Here is a 19357-nt window from a genome sequence, read left to right as displayed (position 1 = left end):
ACACACACACACACACACACACACACACACACACACACACACACACACACACACACACACACACACACACACACACACACACACACCACACACACACACACACACACACACACACACACAGACACACACACACACACACACACACACACACACAACACACACACACACACACACACAAACACACACACACACACACACACACACACACACACACACACACACACACACACACACACACACACACACAAACACACACACACACACACACACACACACACACACACACACACACACACACACACACACACACACACACACACACACACCCACCCACCCACCCACCCACACACACACACACACACACACACACACACACACACACACACACACACACACACACACACACACACACACACACACACACACACACACACACACACACACACACACACACACACACACACACACACACACACACACACACACACACACACACACACACACACACACATACACAAACACACACACACACACACACACACACACACATGGGTCGCACATATGCTCAGAGCTTCCATGTGTGTAAGTTTCTAGGTTCTAGTGCTTATAGTGTAGGAGGAGAAAGTGGCCAGGACGGACGGACAGACGGACGGACGGAAGACTAAGATAACCGCAATTTCCCCACTTTTTCTCCGAAAAGCGTGGGGATAATGAAGCCTAAATGAAAATTTTTCTCAAATTTTAGATGTTAAGTTATGGCAACAGTTTTGTTTGTATTGCATAGGGAAAGGGTTCAAGTTTTATAAATGAGTAGGGCCGTTCTGTCAGATGTAATCACTTTTTCACAACAAAAGATGTTAACCAAATGTTTTGATTTTTTTAAAATAAATGTACATGTCTTTTGCACTTAATAAAATCGCATTAAAACATGTTATCAATATTTTGTGTGTTTTGTCAACATGCAGTATGTTCTTAAGCAAAATTTAAATACAAAATCAGAAGTGTTCTAACAACAATTATGGAAAAAAATTGAAATTTTCATGTTTGTAAACACATATTTTTCAAAACTATACTCCTAAAAGTTTTTTTGCCTGGCCTCAAAGCAGTGTATCTTAAAGTAAAAACTCAGATTTATCAAAATATAGGATGGCCTTCAAATATATGTGAAGTTTCTTTTTTATTATGTAAGAAAATCTGCAAAAATTACCTTTTGCCAAAACTGTATACAATTTTCAAACATTTGTACACTTGGGACACTTACATGACTTTTGTATACAAGTAAATTAAGCAAACCATTCAACATATATAAATACTTTTAAAATTGTTAAACTATACAAATTAATGTTTCCCCAAATAATGTTCTGTGCTAGAAGGTCCGTTTGATGATTTAAGGTTGATGTTTAGAGATTTAAGGTTATTTGTACTTGACAACTTTAGTTTTCATTTATTCTAAGAAATACCCAAACAGTCAGTAACATAGAATACAAATTAAATTGGCATAAAATATTCTTATAGAATTATAAGATAAGTTACAGGGAACTCAAATTGTTTGCTGAAAGGATCTAGCATGATTTTAGGCCAAATCTGTACACTTGGGACATTTTCAAAATGGATGAAAATCTGAAGAAAAATAGCATAACTTTTATATGTATTTCATTTGAGGTATTTTTGTGGCCTATAGTATGTTTATAACCGATGGGATATCAGAGGCATATGGAATCTCCATAATTATGCAGTGTGTCATAGATCTGTATTTCCCATAAAAAACACATATATTTCACAAATTGTAGATACATTTGACCTGGTTTTCAATATATTTCACAAAGTTGTATATATTTGACTTTGGTTTCATAATTTATCTTGTTCTATATAAAAAAGATCTATTTGACATTGCTCTCTATATGCTGGAGATCTATATGCTAGGCATTGTTATCTATACAAATGGATAGCATACCTTGTTCTCTAAATATCAAATGATGTTCTCTACATATTAAACATTGTTCTCTATGGCATTGACCTTGATCTTTATATATAAGACATTATGCCTCTTCTATATGTTTGTGAATTTGATATCTATATATAAGACATTGCTCTCTATACTTGAAGTTGATCTAATATTGTGTTCTCTATATATTGGACGCTTTTTATAAATATTGAACATGGTTCTGTATACAAAATACATGTTTATATTTTTTTTTATTTTTTGACCTCGTTTTCTATAATATGTGTCTTGTTCTGATAAAACTAGGCTAAATTCATGAGCGTAAAGTGTCGTCCCAGATTAGCCTGTGCAGTCCGCACCGGCTAATCAGGGACGACACATTCCGCCTAAACTTGATTTTCGGTAAGAAGGGACTTCCTTCAAACTAAAAATACCATAAAAGCGGAAAGTCTCGTCCCTGATTAGCCTGTGCAGTCTGCACAGGCTAATCAGGGACGAGACTTTTCGCACATGAATTAAGCCCAGTTTTCTCACAAGACACATATAATTCACTGTTCTCTATTAAGACCTTTCTCTCTATATATTAAACATTATATTCTCTATATATTGGACCTTGTTCTTTATAAATTAGACCTTGTTCTTTTTATACTTTATACATTAAACATGATGTCCTCTTACTTGACCTTCCTCTGTAATACAATATATCCTCTATATATTTTGGTAATGTGTCATTAAAAATGAATGAAATAATAATAAGTGCTGTACCGTTGTTTATCGAAGGTTTTAACATGGTTTTTAGTTTAGATGTTTAGGAATTGTACCACAAGGGTGACAGTCTGCGTGGTTTAATTATAAGTGTCTGAAAGACTTTGTGATCCATCATATTTGACATTTTACTATGCTCAACTTTTATTTTGGCTTTTTTTTCAGTTGCTTTTGAATGCTTTATTAAATCAAAATTTAATCATTAATTCTGCTATCGTGTAAGTTTGTTTTCACTTTCTGGAGTTTTATAAGAAAAACATTCATTTTGTGTCCCAAGTGTACATGTACAACATTTAATAACCAACTTCAGGCTAACATTGAAGATTATTGGAGAAACATTTTGATTAAAATTGACATTAATTTGAGAAGACGAAATGTATTTTTGTAATAATGTTATGGTAAAGTCAAATATACTTCCCACACATTATCATTTATATGCTTATATTTTTCTTCTGAAGACAAAATATGGAGACATACCCATATAATAAGAGTAGTTCACCCCCAGAGTGAAGAAACCACCTTTTTCTCTTGGAGATTACACCCTTCTGTGTACTTCTTTCCAGAAAATGAGTGCCTTTGTTTATCACCTGTCCATCAAACATGATAAAAATTTCGTTCACTTGGGACAATACGATATTTGTCTTGCAAACAAGTTCACAAGGTTTTGGCATCAAATTTTCAGTACATCTAGTGATAAGCATTAATGGTTTGAAGAAAATGATGTAAAACCTTGAAAATTTTATCTTATGAAAAATTTAAAATAACTTTCTTGCAAAATGTATACTTGGGACAGGGACAATTTCTGACCACATAATGTATTCAGCTGTTCAAAATTAACGTGAACGAATAATTGTATAAATACCTGTTCAAATGTGTAGAAAAAACATGTGACAGGTTAAAAGGACACTTTTTGCCTATAAATATTGAAGCACTTTATGTTGCCACCTCTTAATATACGTGAAGAGAGTTGAAAATTGTGGCACAAAATTGACAAGAACATCATTGCTTTGAACACTTGCTACAAGAGATATCAACCTAAGTAAGAAGCATTGTTTTATTTTTCTTAAAGCATATAAGCATTTTTATATTCATTAAATGATGGCAATACCTAATATTTCTGAAAGTTTTATTGAAGTATAGAATTGAAAATTGCCTTTTACATAAAATGTCACGCAAAACCAGTACACTTGGGACAATTTTAAGGATAATTTTCAATATATTTTGTTAATGAAGCAAGTTATTGAGAAGAATTTTCACATTTAAGTTAATTACATAGAAACACTTCTGTAAGATAGAAAAATAACTCAAACATGCTAAATGGTAAGAAAATAAATGCATGTTTTATTTAGGCTTCATTATTTTTTAAATAACCCATAGGATACGATGCGGCATTTGTCTGTACGGAATATAAAAAAATCAATCATTTTGTTCCCGGAAGTTGGCGCTGTAATAAATTTGCTATTCTGTGTGTTCTTTTACCAAGCTTGATTAGGAATTTTTGAAAACGCGCCATGGAGATTTTCTTTCACCATTAAAAATAATAGTTCACGGATTTAAACCATAATTCCTGATTAATATGTTGCTACAGTGGATTCCTGTTCTTAGCATACCATGTCAGCAAAAATTATGCTAATAACAGGAATATGCTATTAACAGGAACACACATTTTAGCATAAATATAGCAACTAGGGGCATACAAAAAGTCAAATCTTTTAATAACTGATCGTCAAAGTGAAATTTAAATTCAACAGTGTATATGATTGATGTTTAAGATAACTATTTATCAAATGGAATTGTATTTTTAGGTATTTGCATTTGCATTTGAGCATATTTTTGCAGATTTAAAGCATATTTTCTTGGCATTCTGAGAATGTTCTATGCTATAAAGACTTTAAGTGAATTCTGAATATTGGGGTTAAAAATTATGCTATAAATAGAAGAAAAATACATTAAAATTTAAGAATTAATCTGTGCTTTGACATTCTATATGCTTATAACAGAAATATGCTATTATCAGTTATGCTAATAAGTGGAATCCAGAAATTTACCTTCAGTCTGACAGAATTTCGTAGCCTGTCAGACCAAACATCTGACAGATTATTTTACATTTTGCGGTGTCTGACTTGGCTTCTCACTTTTGAGTCCATGATGCTGAATGTTTTAGATTCAACACTAGTTTCCTCAACCTCACGACACCAGAGCTCCTGTGATGCAAATATACTTAAGTGGTATAAAGAGATATTTTTTTCCTGCAAAATGCGTTTAGTTCCTCACTTCTGGTTTAAAACAAACCTGTTACCCTTCGATTGACTGTCAATTTAAACAGCAACTTACTCCAATACATATTCCTGTTTGTATTCTTGTATGAAAATGTCCACAATATATGGGCGTAGTTATATGGGGACTGAATATTCAAATACATGTAGGTTAAGAAGTACAGTAAATGACACAACAAAATGCTGTTAGGACATATCATCATCCTTAATTCTAAACCAGCTATACATGACATTGTTCTTAAGAGGGGCATTTCAGAATAAAGATAAAAAGATACAAACGATTCGCAATGGAAAAATTATTTCCTGCAAATATTTTTTATCGAAATTATTTCCGTCAAGACATGTTGTACAATGGCATGCCATGGTTAAAATGAGTGTGTAATACAATGCCTAAACTCTTTCTGCAAAGTTTGGGAAGTCTGCTTTAGGAACATTTAAATGGAAGGACAGATGAAAGGTAACTCATTAACGTGCCACCAATGTAATTATTATGCAATTTTTTTCGCAGTTCAGAGCTGAAAATAACATCCCAGAACTTAATTATGCACTGCCAAGTTATTCAATAAATAGTAAATTGTAAACATTTCAATTATGAATAATTAAACAACTTGTAATTCAGACACAATTCACATTTTACCTGTTGTTAGCTTTGAACAAGCTAATTGGCCTCGGTGAAAAATAATTTACATTGAAATTGAGAAAAGTCCTCGAGAACTCAGTGCCCAAGATTATTATTTGGGAAATAGGGTTTTCAACCATTGATTTTGAAAAAAAGGGTGATTCCATTCTTCATATAGAGTGAAATGAGACATAAAAATGCATACCTTAAAATAATTGCTGATTACTTCCGTTGACGCTGAACACTTGTATTGATTCAATAGAACTGTAAACTATCATCATAAATTTTAATAAACTGATGTTTTGTAATATCTTTAATCCTTGAAACTGTCCATGATATAAACTTTAAAAAATGTCGACAATTTCTAACCAATAACATGCCTTTTTATACTTTTGACAGGTTTGTTAAGTCGCAGACTTTCCATCATGTTTTCTGGATGTCAACTCAACTGCTGTATACACAGTTTCTAACAAAATCGATAACACGAATGATTCGGCACTTATTGGCTCTTGCTTTCTTGATTCGAAAAAGTTTGCGATCGGCTGATATTTTGACGCAACAATCTCGGACGTCTTTCGACCTCTCTTAGCTATTTTTATTTCGCATCGTAATAGAAACTGAAAGTACAGACACTTTACAAATACATGCACAATGAGCGACGAATTAGGTCAGATTGAAAACGCATAGCGTTTGAATAACTATGACCGTTTGCTGAGCTTGCTGAATGTAAGCGTCACCGCGTTACTCTAATAATTCCATAGAGAAAATACCTAAAATGAGCAAAGCATTTTTAATCGAAGTTTTGTATCGTTAATTTGACGAATTTGCGTAAAAGTCAAATTGGTTGCGTTTTCAATACTCATGATATTGTATTTCTTTGCATTTTTTAACATTTTAATACGCAGCTTATCTGGGGCACTGAGAACTAGTTAACAGACATGATATTTTGGATAAATGTATAAGTTAGGACAGCAGATATACATGTATGGGGAGTACGAGAAACGTAAACAATGTTAACCAGAAAGGCACAATCACAGGCAATCGGCACCTGTGTCGGAAGCAATTATTAAGAATCATTAAGAAAGTAAATCGATAGAAAGTTAATAAACAGAGAACCTACACTTGCGCACCCATTGAGCCAATCTTATCAGTCATCGTCGTGATTTTCGCAAAAGTTTTAACAGCCGTTAGACATTTATGATCGATTTTCTTATTAAGCGAATGGCAACAAATTTTTGATAGGCTAGTTTGCAGCCAAAATATAAAGCACTTACCGCGTGTCAATGTTAAACTTTAAACAGGTCGTCACATAAACTTGCAGAAGATGTGAAAAAAGCACCATCATGGCGGCAGCCATTTTTTTCAAACAAACCAATTCGCACCAAATGGCAAATATAACAAGAGTTCTGATTGGCTAATGCCATAATCTAAAAATAAATGCTGGTCGAGCAGGATTTTTCTGCTCGAGCAGAAAAAATGCTGGTCGAGCAGTAAATTTGCTGCTCGAGCAGCATTTTGCATTTAAATGCTGCTCGAGCAGCATTTTTTTCTGCTCGAGCAGAAGTTACAGTTTCGACCCCTTTGGTATCCCATACATAAAGCAGAGGTTTTCACGAGCGAGGCTCTGTCTAATCTCACAACGTCTTTCCTTTACACATATTCATCCACTCACATCTCTCATACCTACCATTTATCGGATCAGAAAGTCGCCAGAACGAGATAGCACCAGAACAATAAAAAGGGCCGACACATGTTATTTAAGTCGTATTAGCATCTTTAATGATGTTTTGCGGTAATATGTGTCGTTCATTTTTTATTACGTGCTGGTGGATTTCAAAGTTGCCAGCACGCCGAAACGTAAACGGCGACCAATGTAATAATTGTGGTTTTGGCGCCCGTAATGTCTTTCTCTCGATCGAATCCATAATCGTCGGTTGGAAGGGGACAGGAAGGGGGGCGTAAACTTTGATCAATCTTCAATCTCCGTTGTGAGCTATTTATCATGTATGATGTAATGCAGGTCACATTATAACAGGATTAAAATTGATGTTGTCAGAGATAAGAAAATGACACAGCTGTGTAATATCTCAACACTTATAAAATGAATATCGCGATATACAATGTATTGACAGGTCGTTGAAAGAGAAACAAACGACATGTCATAAACCCACGGACAATGAACCGATTAATAACTTTACAAAATAGTATTTTCTAACCTACATGTTAATGATTTCTTAAATGTTCAATTTAATGTCCCTGCGTACAAACACTTTTGGTCCATTTGCTGCTAATTGGGTTCTACATAAACATCAACTTTGAGTTGGACCTTCTTAACCTTCCGACCTCACGACCCACTTGAACGATATGGCGATAGCATTCACCGTACTGTCACCTACACATGTACTATATTTATTATCGTGAAATAGTGGGCGTGTACATTCGTGGCTACGTTTACAAAATCGTTTTGATATATTGATTACTTGTTAAACATACCGATAGATAATTTCAGTTGAATGTAGTGTTATTACATTAAATTGGAAATCGATAAATAACATTTCACATTTACATGAAATTTGTAAATCCTATAACGCCTGTGGTGAAATTTAAAACATACCTAGACAAATAATAAGATAAGAAAATATAAGACTTAGGCCTGTTTTTCTTTTATATTTTACTGGTTTATCTCAGTGTCAGAGAACTAAATTTTACTGTATTTAATTTATACACAAGATAACTAAATTTTAAAACAATTATGGAACAGAGAAACATTTAAAATTGTAACATTCCACTTATTCGCAAGTCAAACCATGGGAATTCTTTCCAATAATACTGTCTGCATGTCTATAACGGCACGTTTTCTTCGGCATCAAAGGACCGAAACCACCGGATTCAGTCAATGGATGGGGATACGGGGACAAGTGTTCCATTTTAAATTTTAGAGGTCATAAACCTCATTCGGAATGTTTCTTAAAAATCCAACAATAATCGATTACAACTTACTGTAGTGTTGAAAGAGAGACAAGTAGATCTACATGTAGATCTATGTAAACTTGTAACAGCAAGTTACGTGAAAAGATGCGAGCTAGAATATATGCACATAGAAAGAAGTAGAGTTGATAATTGGAATATATGTCATTTGAACACGACCAGAATCCATTGTCTGAGGATTATGTCAATATGAAATGCAGATTTCTAACACATCATCCCCTTCAGGGTCAACATAATAATGCGTTTTTCGAAGTTGAAGCATTTTTATTTTTGTCATGTTTAAAAAAAAAAATTGTTGGCCCGGGCCTGCTGTGCCTAATAGCAGCTACGCCCCTGTATGTTATTGATGTTAAAGTATTATGTGTTTACAAGTCACTGAATTAGCTTAAATTGCGTCCCTTGGTGGTTCATTTGCCATTGATAGGAATGGTAACAACGCCAACAACATGAGTTGCAAATTGAAACATTTTACACGATAGGTAGTTGGCACTCAGACGTGTGAACTTTTGAGCCGTGCTCTGTGAAAAAGGGTTTAATGCATGCACGTTAAGTGTCATCCCAGATTAGCCTGTGCAGTTCACACAGGCTAATCAGGGACGACACTTTCCGTCTAAACTGGATATTTGCTAAGAACTTTCTTTAAACAGAAAATATCTTCCTTATTGCAGCTATGTTCTTGCCCATTTATACGCAAATGAAATAAGGTCGTATGGCGCACCAAAGGTGTCGAAACTTTAGCTTCTCTTTAAAATCTAGATGCTGCTCGACCAGCTAAATTCCTGCCCGAGCAGAATTTTTTTCGGCGTAGCTGTTTAACGTCACTTTTGACCTTAAGTGACCTGCCTGACCGCTGCTAGAAACAAATAAATACACTTCATTGATTCCATTTGCTGATTTGAACATACCACAAAAACATTGGAAACATGTCCGCGTCTTTGTAACACTCTTTTACTGCGTGTTCAGCATAAAACAATTTTATCTCTAATGAAAATGCTTGATAGATAGAACAGTTTTACACTCAACTCTTGACATCAGTACGGTTTGTGCGTGCACCTTTTATTTTCATAGGATTGTCAGCGAAATAGCGTTTGTACTTAAAGGCTATGTTCTCATATTTAGTAATTACTTCCATATTCCTGTATGTGTACTACATGTAGTATATTTAAGTTCATAAAAGTATCTTTTTTCCTTATCCTGATATTCGTTTTGGCCAAAGCATTTTAAATTGTTTTCAAAATTGAACATTTAAAATGTAAACGTATAAAGTTTTAAACAAGCCGTCGTTCCAGCAGTGGAAGCGTGGCCTCACGTTAATTAATACATTGCATTCCAACCCGAAAGGTATCGGGGTTAGTTCGCGGCCAGAAAAATAATCGTCATATAATATAGACGCTATCGCGTGAACTATGTGAACTGGAATTCTCTTAAGACCAGAAATATGTTAAATGAAGATATTCAGCGATATGATTATGGTATGTCAATAATATATTCTAAATGTTTTTTCAACAATACCATGATACATATTACCTTCGATTAATTTAAGGGGTGTTGCGGCAGTTTATTTAACCAAGGATATATTTATAGCAACACCGATGATGCGATTACCACAACTCAATATTTTTGTTATCAGTATCATCAGAAATGACCGAGTTGGTTCATAATACAGGTGTCAGAGGTTCGATCCCAGGTGGGGTAAAACTTTTTTTTATACTTTTTTCCTTTCTTTAATTTCATTCTTGTTTTATACTGCAGCTCTTTAGTCCTGTTGTTTACATTTATCAATTTAAAGCATGTAATCACAAACTTCCAAACGTGCCGAAATCTGTGAACAAGTACATGTAAGTTATTTATGATTACAGTAAGGTCGAGTTTGATACTGTATGGTATTACGTTTGTGATTAAATATTGTTTTTATTTATGTCTTTTGGGAAACTGTTGTAATCCCAGTAAAGATTGTAAACAATGTATTATGCTTATGCATATTTCTAACAATCTATGTACCTATGGAAGGGAATATCCGCCAGTCCATGCATGATGTTAAATGACATTCTCATTTTAACTTCTGTCATACACTTTCTGATACATGGTCTTTGCATTTTGCGTAGTCACATTTGCTATGCAAACATTTCATTTTAATGTCGCATGTTAATAAGTTTATAATTACTTCGTATATATCTTTACTTCGTGTGTGTTATTGACAACTGCAGGTGAACTTTTGGAATTTGTATTAATGTATATTCAAACAGCGTTCTTTGTTAAACTATGTGCCTTTGGCTATGTTAATACTAAATTTAACAAGCTGTTAATATCTTTGTTGATCTTTATTACTTCTTAAGTCGATTGCTAGTGCGTCTTTGATTAAGAATTAGTCTTCGGTTTTGCATAAAAATAGTTCACAATCCGAAAGGGGAACCAGTATTAAAAAACCTAATTCCAGCGCAAATTGCAGCGTTAATTACTATTGCCGGGAGATCATTATTAACATCAAGATCAAAATCTCCGGTATGAACCGTGATACATCGACTATTTATGGAATCCTTCGTAAAAAGCGGTGATAAAGGAAAAAAAAACTTGCCCGTCGACATAGTGCCTATTGTTTTGCTTGGATTTCCACTATCGACACCTTATTGCTGTTGTAAACGCTTTGAGAAAAATGATGCAACGCTTTGAGAAAAATGATGCCCAGGTAAGTTCTACTTTTTGTGATTTATTTACGCTATAACAGGAACTAAAAAGCTTAACGTGTCTCTGTTGTAACTAGCTAAAGAAACTTCAGTGTACAGTTTATTTAGTATTGACAGACCTGACAAACAGACAGACAGGCCAAAAACAATATACCCCCGATCATTCGATCCTGGGGCATAAAAACGAGGTACTATACCACAAATATTGTTTCTTTGTCTCTTTAACATGAATGAAAGACATTAAATAGATGAGTAAATTATATATGTATATAGTCATGTTCTTGCGTAAGTGTAAATGCCATCAAAAATCCATATGTCTGCTGTGTTATTGCAGGTCCGGCTGTGTCCAATGTTGCTTGCCAAGGTTCTAAACATGCGTTCAGGGCGATGCTGATCTTCTAAAATGTTAAACCAAGGCCCTGGTGTCGTTAAGGGGGCTTCGTCCAGCAATCACTCCAATGGTGGATTCAGGACACCCTTAATGACCAAGGGGAGTGCATATCTTGTATGTATGTTTGTTTTTAAAGTTTATGAGGTTTTGTCATGACAATGCGGAATTCAGTGAGGATCACCTAAGTAAGCATTCAATATACCACTGCAATAATCAGAACATCTGCATCCAGCTATTCTTGTGAAAACAATAATGTTAAAATGCATCTATAGACTAGTCCTTAATCATTTTACGAACGATTCCTCTACTATTAATGCATCGGATTTTAAATTTTCTTGTAGTTTTTTTGTTTATTTTCCCTTTAATCGTATATTCTACCACATTTCAAACAAGTTATAAACAATATATATGATCTTGTTATCTTTGAGATTTTGATCACAAAAAATGTCTAAAGAAGAAATTTTCTTCAGAAGCTCATGCAAAAAATGGGTCTTAGGACATATCTGCGCGGTGCTGCAGATATGCCTCTGCCATCCGTACACTCTGATATGGAGTCAAAATGTCCCCTTATGAGACCACGAAACCTTACGTGACTTTATGGCAGACAAGTAGGCAGATGCACAGGCTGGTCTGCAGTTTTTCAGGTCGCATCTGTTGAAGTTAGATTCTAATATCCATTCGCACGACAAGGCTCATAAACATTAATGTTCAACATTCTAGGACCTGGGTCTTGCTCAAAACGCAGTGATGGCAGTGACGTAACCGACACCATATGGATCTCTTTCTCATCAGATTTACCGCATCATGACTAATAACGTGTTTGGTGGAAAAGACATCTCGTCTGCTTTTAAGTTATTGCTCGATTAGAACAAGCAAAAGACATGATAAATAACATCATTATGTACTATTATTATTTCCTAAATGTATATACTAAAAATCATGTAAATACATGAATGAACATTTATTAGAAAACTATTGTGAATGATTCAAGAAATTTGAAAAATGCTTTTAAAATGATTTTTTTTATAGATTATACAAGATTTTGTACACTTGAGGTAATGATTTGTAAAAAAACAACAACAACCTTTTCTTAGATATAACTTACATAATTGTTGATATTTACCTGGTGGAATATGTTTTATGCCCCCGGTAGGGTGGCAAGGTAGGTGAAGGTCAAGGTCATCCTTCAAGGTCAAATTTCAAATATATGTAGTCTGTCTGTCCGTCCGAAAACTTTAACATTGGCCATAACTTTTTCAATTTTGAAGATGGCAACTTTATATTTGGCGCTGCACATTTTGAGTGGTGAAAGGTGAAGGTCAAGGTCATATTCAAGGTCAAAGGTAAAATTTTGCAATATTGAAGATAGCAACTTGATAGTTGGCATGCATGTGTTTCTCATGGAGCTGCACATTTTAAGTCGTAAAAGGTCAAGGTCATCCTTCAAGGTCAAATTTTGCAATATTGAAGATAGCAGCTGATATGTGGCATGCATGCGTATCTCATGGAGCTGCACATTTTGAGTGGTGAAAGGTCAAGGTCAAGGTCATCTTTCAAGGTCAAGGTCAAAGGTCAAAATTATGCAATATTGATGATAGAAACTTGATATTTGACATGCGTGTGTATCTCATGGAGCTGCACATTTTAAGTGATGAAAAATCAAGATCATCCTTCAAGGTCAAGGTCAAATTTGCAATATTGAAGATAGCAACTCAATATTTGGCATGCATGTGTATCTCACGGAGCTGCACATTTTGAGTGGTGAAAGGTCTATGTCATCCTTCAAGGTCAAAGTCAAATTTTGCAATATTGAAGATAGCAACTCCATATTTGGCATGTATGCGTATTTCATGGAGCTGCACATTTTGAGTGGTGAAAGGTCAAGGTCATCCTTCAAGGTCAAATATATGGCTTCAAAGTGGCGCAGTAGAGGGCATTGTGTTTCACGAACACAGCTCTTGTTTGTTAAAAAAAAGCTTTTTGTTCAGCCATAAATGTCTTATAAAAGGTGTTTCAGCAGATAACCAGAAATCAGACTGCATGTCGCCGGTTGTTACATCAGTATAAGTTTGTGTTTATTTTGTATGTACCAATATATTTTGAAGGAGTCAAAGAGGTACTGTAATTTTCTATATTGATTACTAAAAAACGTTCATTTTAAGAAAGAGCTTTATAAAACAGTGCCTCTTCAAAAGTCAAGATTTTGTTTCCATGATAGGTTGTGTTTTGAAATAGCATTTGAAAATTCTTGTTCCTTTTAAAAGATGCAAATGGGAATGTTGTTTATGGTAGTTGTTGTTGAAATCAATATGGATTGCTATGAATAAAATAGTGAGAACTGTATGTGCTTCTTTAGTATCGTATTGTTTATAATAAATACCAGTTTAATTTATCATTAAGTGTGAATAGCCTTTTACAGTTTACAAGAAATGCCAATTGTGTTGTTGTTTTGAAAAGATGATTGCATCTTGTTGTAAATAATGAATAAATCTTTTTTATTTGCAAAAAATATGAGATTTTCAATAGATTGCAAACCACTATTGCTGCTCTTCATTGAATATATTTTTTAATAGTGCATTGCTTTAACATTTGAGTCTGGCTTTGGGAAAATTGGACTCAATGCATGTGCTCAAAATGTTTTCTCAGATTAGCCTGTACCATCAGCACAGGCTTATCAGGGCCAACACTTTCCGCCAGAGACTTTTTTACCAAACAATTCCATTTAGGTAAAATGTCATCTCTGATTTGCCCTGATTAACACTTGACACACATGCATTAAGACCCATTTTCCCAGACCTTGGCTAAATTATGTTGTTGCTGTGTGTCTTTCAATGACTGTGGATGAAGCCATCCATGATGAAATAGCGTGTCAACATAATCTAAATACTGAATAACCTTTTTTAAAATTTTATTAGGAAATATATGTATTACATGGCATACTGGTTCAATAAATATTAGGATGAAACACACATTAAATAAACATCATTTGAAAACAAAATGATCACTCTGGTCTTGTTGCTAGTGTATCCCACACATACTGCTTATGACTAGACATATGCAACTTTAACATGATCATACAATTGATTTCAAAACAATCTATACAATGGTGCAATATAAGTTAAAAATCTACATATACATAAGAAATTGCACTACTGTCATATGTATATGCCTGGATGAACATTAAATAAACTGATTTATATTTGTTAATTACATAAACTTCATCATGGTTTTATAATTTATGTAAATAAATGCATAGAATCACAAAGAAATTAATACCCATCATTTTGTTTGCCAAACTTTTTTTTACACATGTTAACTTCTTTCATGTAAAAGAAGTAATATATATATGGAAAACATTTTTGGTAGCAAATTATATTGTTGCTAGTGTTCACCTTTTACTTATAAAAGACATAGAATAAGTGTGGAAAAGCACATAACCTCATTAAATGCTAGAATTCAGGGCCCTGTCTTAACAAAGATCTTATGACACTTTTTGGTTATACCTGAATATTCAGCCTACAATAAATAGGCATTTAGAATCTGTATGATCCTAAAATAAGGGCATGTAAATACTTAAAAGGAAATAAATAAAATTGACACTTGCTTTGGGAAAATGGGGTTTAATGCATGTTCCTTGAGTGTTGTCGCAGATTAACTTGTACGGTCCGCACAGGCTAATCAGGGAAGACACTTTCTGGTTTTATGAGATTTTTCGCTCAAAGAAAGTATTTTGAAAACGAAAATCCAGTCTAGGCCGAAAGTGTTGTCTCAGATAAGCATGTGTGGACCACATAAGCTAATCTGGGACAACATTTCACACACATGCATAAAGCCAATTTCCCCAGAACGCGGTTCAATTTGATTGAATACATGTACCAGGTCTACTTATCCTTGGCTGTTCACTGCAAAAAATATAAATAATGTCTAAATGTCAGCACCACACAATAGAAAGGCAAGACATTTTTACTAAAAAACTACACCATTGAAATCTAGCAAGAACATATCTGCTTACCAATCTACAAGATGTGTGAAAAAGATGCTTTAAAAATCATTGCAAGATAAGTAAAATAATGTGAAATAAATCAATTTCTCTTATATTATGTTGAGCTTAAGCATGCCAAATGATCAAATGGCAAACAATAAATTTCTGCATGATTAAATTAACAGTTCAATATGTTTCAGCAGAATATTTCTTATTAAGATTGGCCTTATTATTTTCTAAATCTTAATAAATACCACTTTAAATATTGGATAAAGAGTAGCCAAAATTCTTAGCAATAAAACACATAACACACTATTATCAATATCAGAACATTTAGACTGGTCCCTGAAGGTTTTTCTTAAACTGCTAGTAGCTCCAGTTAATCTGATTCACCTTTGTGCTGGTTTCTCTCCCTGGTAACGTCTAGCTCCTTCAACAGGTGGTCATTAGTTGTAACCGGGAACCTGCATTTACAGTAGGAAAGTGAATGAAACACACTTGTCTTGTTAAGGTTGAAATCATTTAATATTCAGCTTGATTTATGCAAGAGCTTAGGCCTTATTAAGAAACGTTAAGTATATGCAATTGTATAACTGATAACTTATTACTGTTATTTACCTTGGATTATACGGGAAAAAACATTTTCATTTTATAACTGATACCACCAGAGTTACCTGTATAACCTGTGCAGTTTGAACATGACTGAACTTGATACACATGTTAATTTGTATACAGTACTTATAAGTGCCGTGTTGTGGAATCAGATATTTTGTATTGCAGCGATGTCTTTGCCCAATTGGAAAAAGGACGGGTACACATGGGAAAGATTTTTTGTATTTCAAAAGTTTTTGAAATATCCTTAACTATGGAACTCATTCCATAAACCTTTTTAGAGGTAGCTGCTCAAAGCATTTTTCCTAATCATTAATTATGTAGGGAGTTTCAAGAACAAATTGAAAGTACAGGAAGGTCTTGTAAACAATAATTAGGAAGCATTCAATAATAAATGACTTCTTTAAGTTTGCACAGTAAAATAAGATGTATATGCATGCATATTATGAAACAATAGAAATCTTTACATTAAATCAAAGTACTGACAGTACTGGTGTGACGATGCTTTTGAAGAGGATGGATATAAAGCATCAATTTAAGTCTATCTATATCACCACAATTGTGTATGTTGATACGAACATTTGGGTACGATAAAAAATTTGGGTACGAAAATTTTGGGTACGAAAAAAAATTTGGTACGAAAAAATTTTGCGTACGAAAATTTTTGGTACGAAAAAAAGTTTAGGGGTACGGGGAAGTAGTACCCGTGGGTAACTTGACCCATTGAGAGAAACTGGGAGGCGGGTCACATTCTTGTTCATTGAGTATGGCAATACCTTTATGATGATTCTGGAAAGTAGGTATAAGCACATAGCCGGACCATGTGAGCTCAATCGTATGAGCACTTGACTATCCGATTTAGCCCACGAACATATTGATAAGTTAACTAATAGCGAAATGACCTTATGCATGTATATGCTGAAATCTAACAATCGAACGAAATATCAAACATGGTATGTACACTTAGGTGGTTGTGTAATTTCTGTTAGAATATCGAATTCAAAATGTAAATTTTAAATGATTGTGCCTGCACTTGAGTTTGGTGCCTTGTTTGAGTCTATACGCGCCTAGGCTGCACCCAGTCTGTGTATTTGTGTTTTTCCAAGGTAATGAGTTACCTTCGCGCTGAGCCTGCATAATGTTGGGACCCGGAGTGTGTCCAGCACTCCTACCTAATAAGATTAGATTGACGACAGTTGGGACGAATTTTGAATGATAGCTGCAATTTCCAGCTATTTGTTTTGTACTGAAATGCTTTTTTATTTTTTATATGGTCAAATGCTGCGGGGGGATGAGATTATCCGGCAAAAACACCTGTCCGGAATGGTGACCACAAAACAGACAAAATATAACATTGCGCCGGGAGCGGGAATCGAACCGGTGTCGTAAAGGTGAAAAAGCGAACGTCCTTACCACTGCGCTAGCGGGACGGACAATTACGCAAACACATGTTGTTATATCTATTTATATCATAGCAGTGCAGCGTTTACAATTTGCAGGTTCGAAATTGTTCGCATTCTTTAGTTTTGTGATCACGTAAAAAGTTAATATTACATGTTTTATTCGCAATTTATTTACTAAATCGAGAACAAATATCAAACAAAATAGAGAAAATATATAGTTGTTTCATTAGTCCATAAAAATAAAATGGATGTAAAATTACTTATTTTAAATTAACGTTCTGATACACTTATTGAATCTGTTTCCCCAGGATATGCTGTTCTATTAATATTTACCTTTATCAACACCAACGACAACTCTGCTAGGAGAATGTTATCAATGAAAATCAACGAGCAATCTCCTACGCAGTGGCGAATGCCAATGGAAGTAACTGAAAAATCAGTTCCATTTATGTGGTTACAATAGTAAAACATGACATTTTTTGGGGTGCCATGAATTTATAAAGAATCATTTTATTAACATTTAACCTGTGAACTCCATTTTATTGGTAGTGTGTGGTTTAATTAAATGGTATATGGTGTATCTTAGCTTATGTAATATCTACATGTTGCCCATTTCATAGGATTATTAGTTATTTTTACGCAATAAGAGATTTTTCAGTTTTATTGAAAAAGTACATGTTATATAATGGTGAATTAAATCAAAACAAGGCCGGTGACTATATGATTTATTTCATCTTTCATATAGTATTTGTATATATATATTTCGTAAATATAAATTTTGGACAAAATCGATTAGATGGCAAACAATCAGAAGAACTGCAAGAACACCCCTTTACAAGAATTATTCCACCATATTGACTAATGTATTGAGCATGAGCGCGACGATTCTCGATACTGTTAATAATCGAAACAAATAGCAATGCCCGACGAACCACTAAAACAGGTTTGTTCGAAGAACGCGCGTATGAATAGTTAAAATATGTTCGGATACTTCTCATGTGGCCGGTTGACTCATAATTTTTAATTTCACTTCCATTCTTCTGTTGGTTTTCTGTTTTGTATCTATAGGTTTATGACCAGCAATATGTAATAATGTAAAATAAGCCGCGAAAACTCCGCGTCACATCCCGTACTGCGTGTGATGCAGCTAAGAACTGCACAGAAAAAGACATTTGCTATCTTTGATCTCATTCATTGAACTCTTTAACTTTCACCAACTCCAACCACAATCAACGTCGTATATCTTTTTTAAAAGATATTTCTTGTATCTCCTGCAGCAAGAAAAATCCTGCTCGACCAGCATTTATTTTTAGAATAAGCCCTTTAACCCGTCAGCCAATCAAATTTGAGCTTACAAGCGGACAACATAAGCTACCTCTCCGGAAACGAAAGTCCACTGCAACGAACTCACATTTTGTGTTTTAATCAATTATTATTAAATTATCATCCTTTTTAGTAGTTGTTCATAAAATAATAATTAAGCTTTAAAATCTATAAGTCATGTAGGGACATGCACAATTGGTTGATCAATTGCTCCAACGTTACGTGATTTATGCCTATGTGTAATCTGATTCTGATTGGTTGATGCCATAATCTAAAAATATATGATGGTCGAGCAGGATTTTTCTGCTGCAGCTGAAAAAATGCTGCTCGAGCAGAAATTTACTGGCCGAGAAGTGATAAAGAAGAGCTACC

This window comes from Dreissena polymorpha, chromosome 7 (genome assembly GCF_020536995.1).
Source record: "Dreissena polymorpha isolate Duluth1 chromosome 7, UMN_Dpol_1.0, whole genome shotgun sequence".
Lineage (NCBI taxonomy): Eukaryota > Metazoa > Mollusca > Bivalvia > Myida > Dreissenidae > Dreissena > Dreissena polymorpha.
This window is presented reverse-complemented; position numbering follows the sequence as displayed.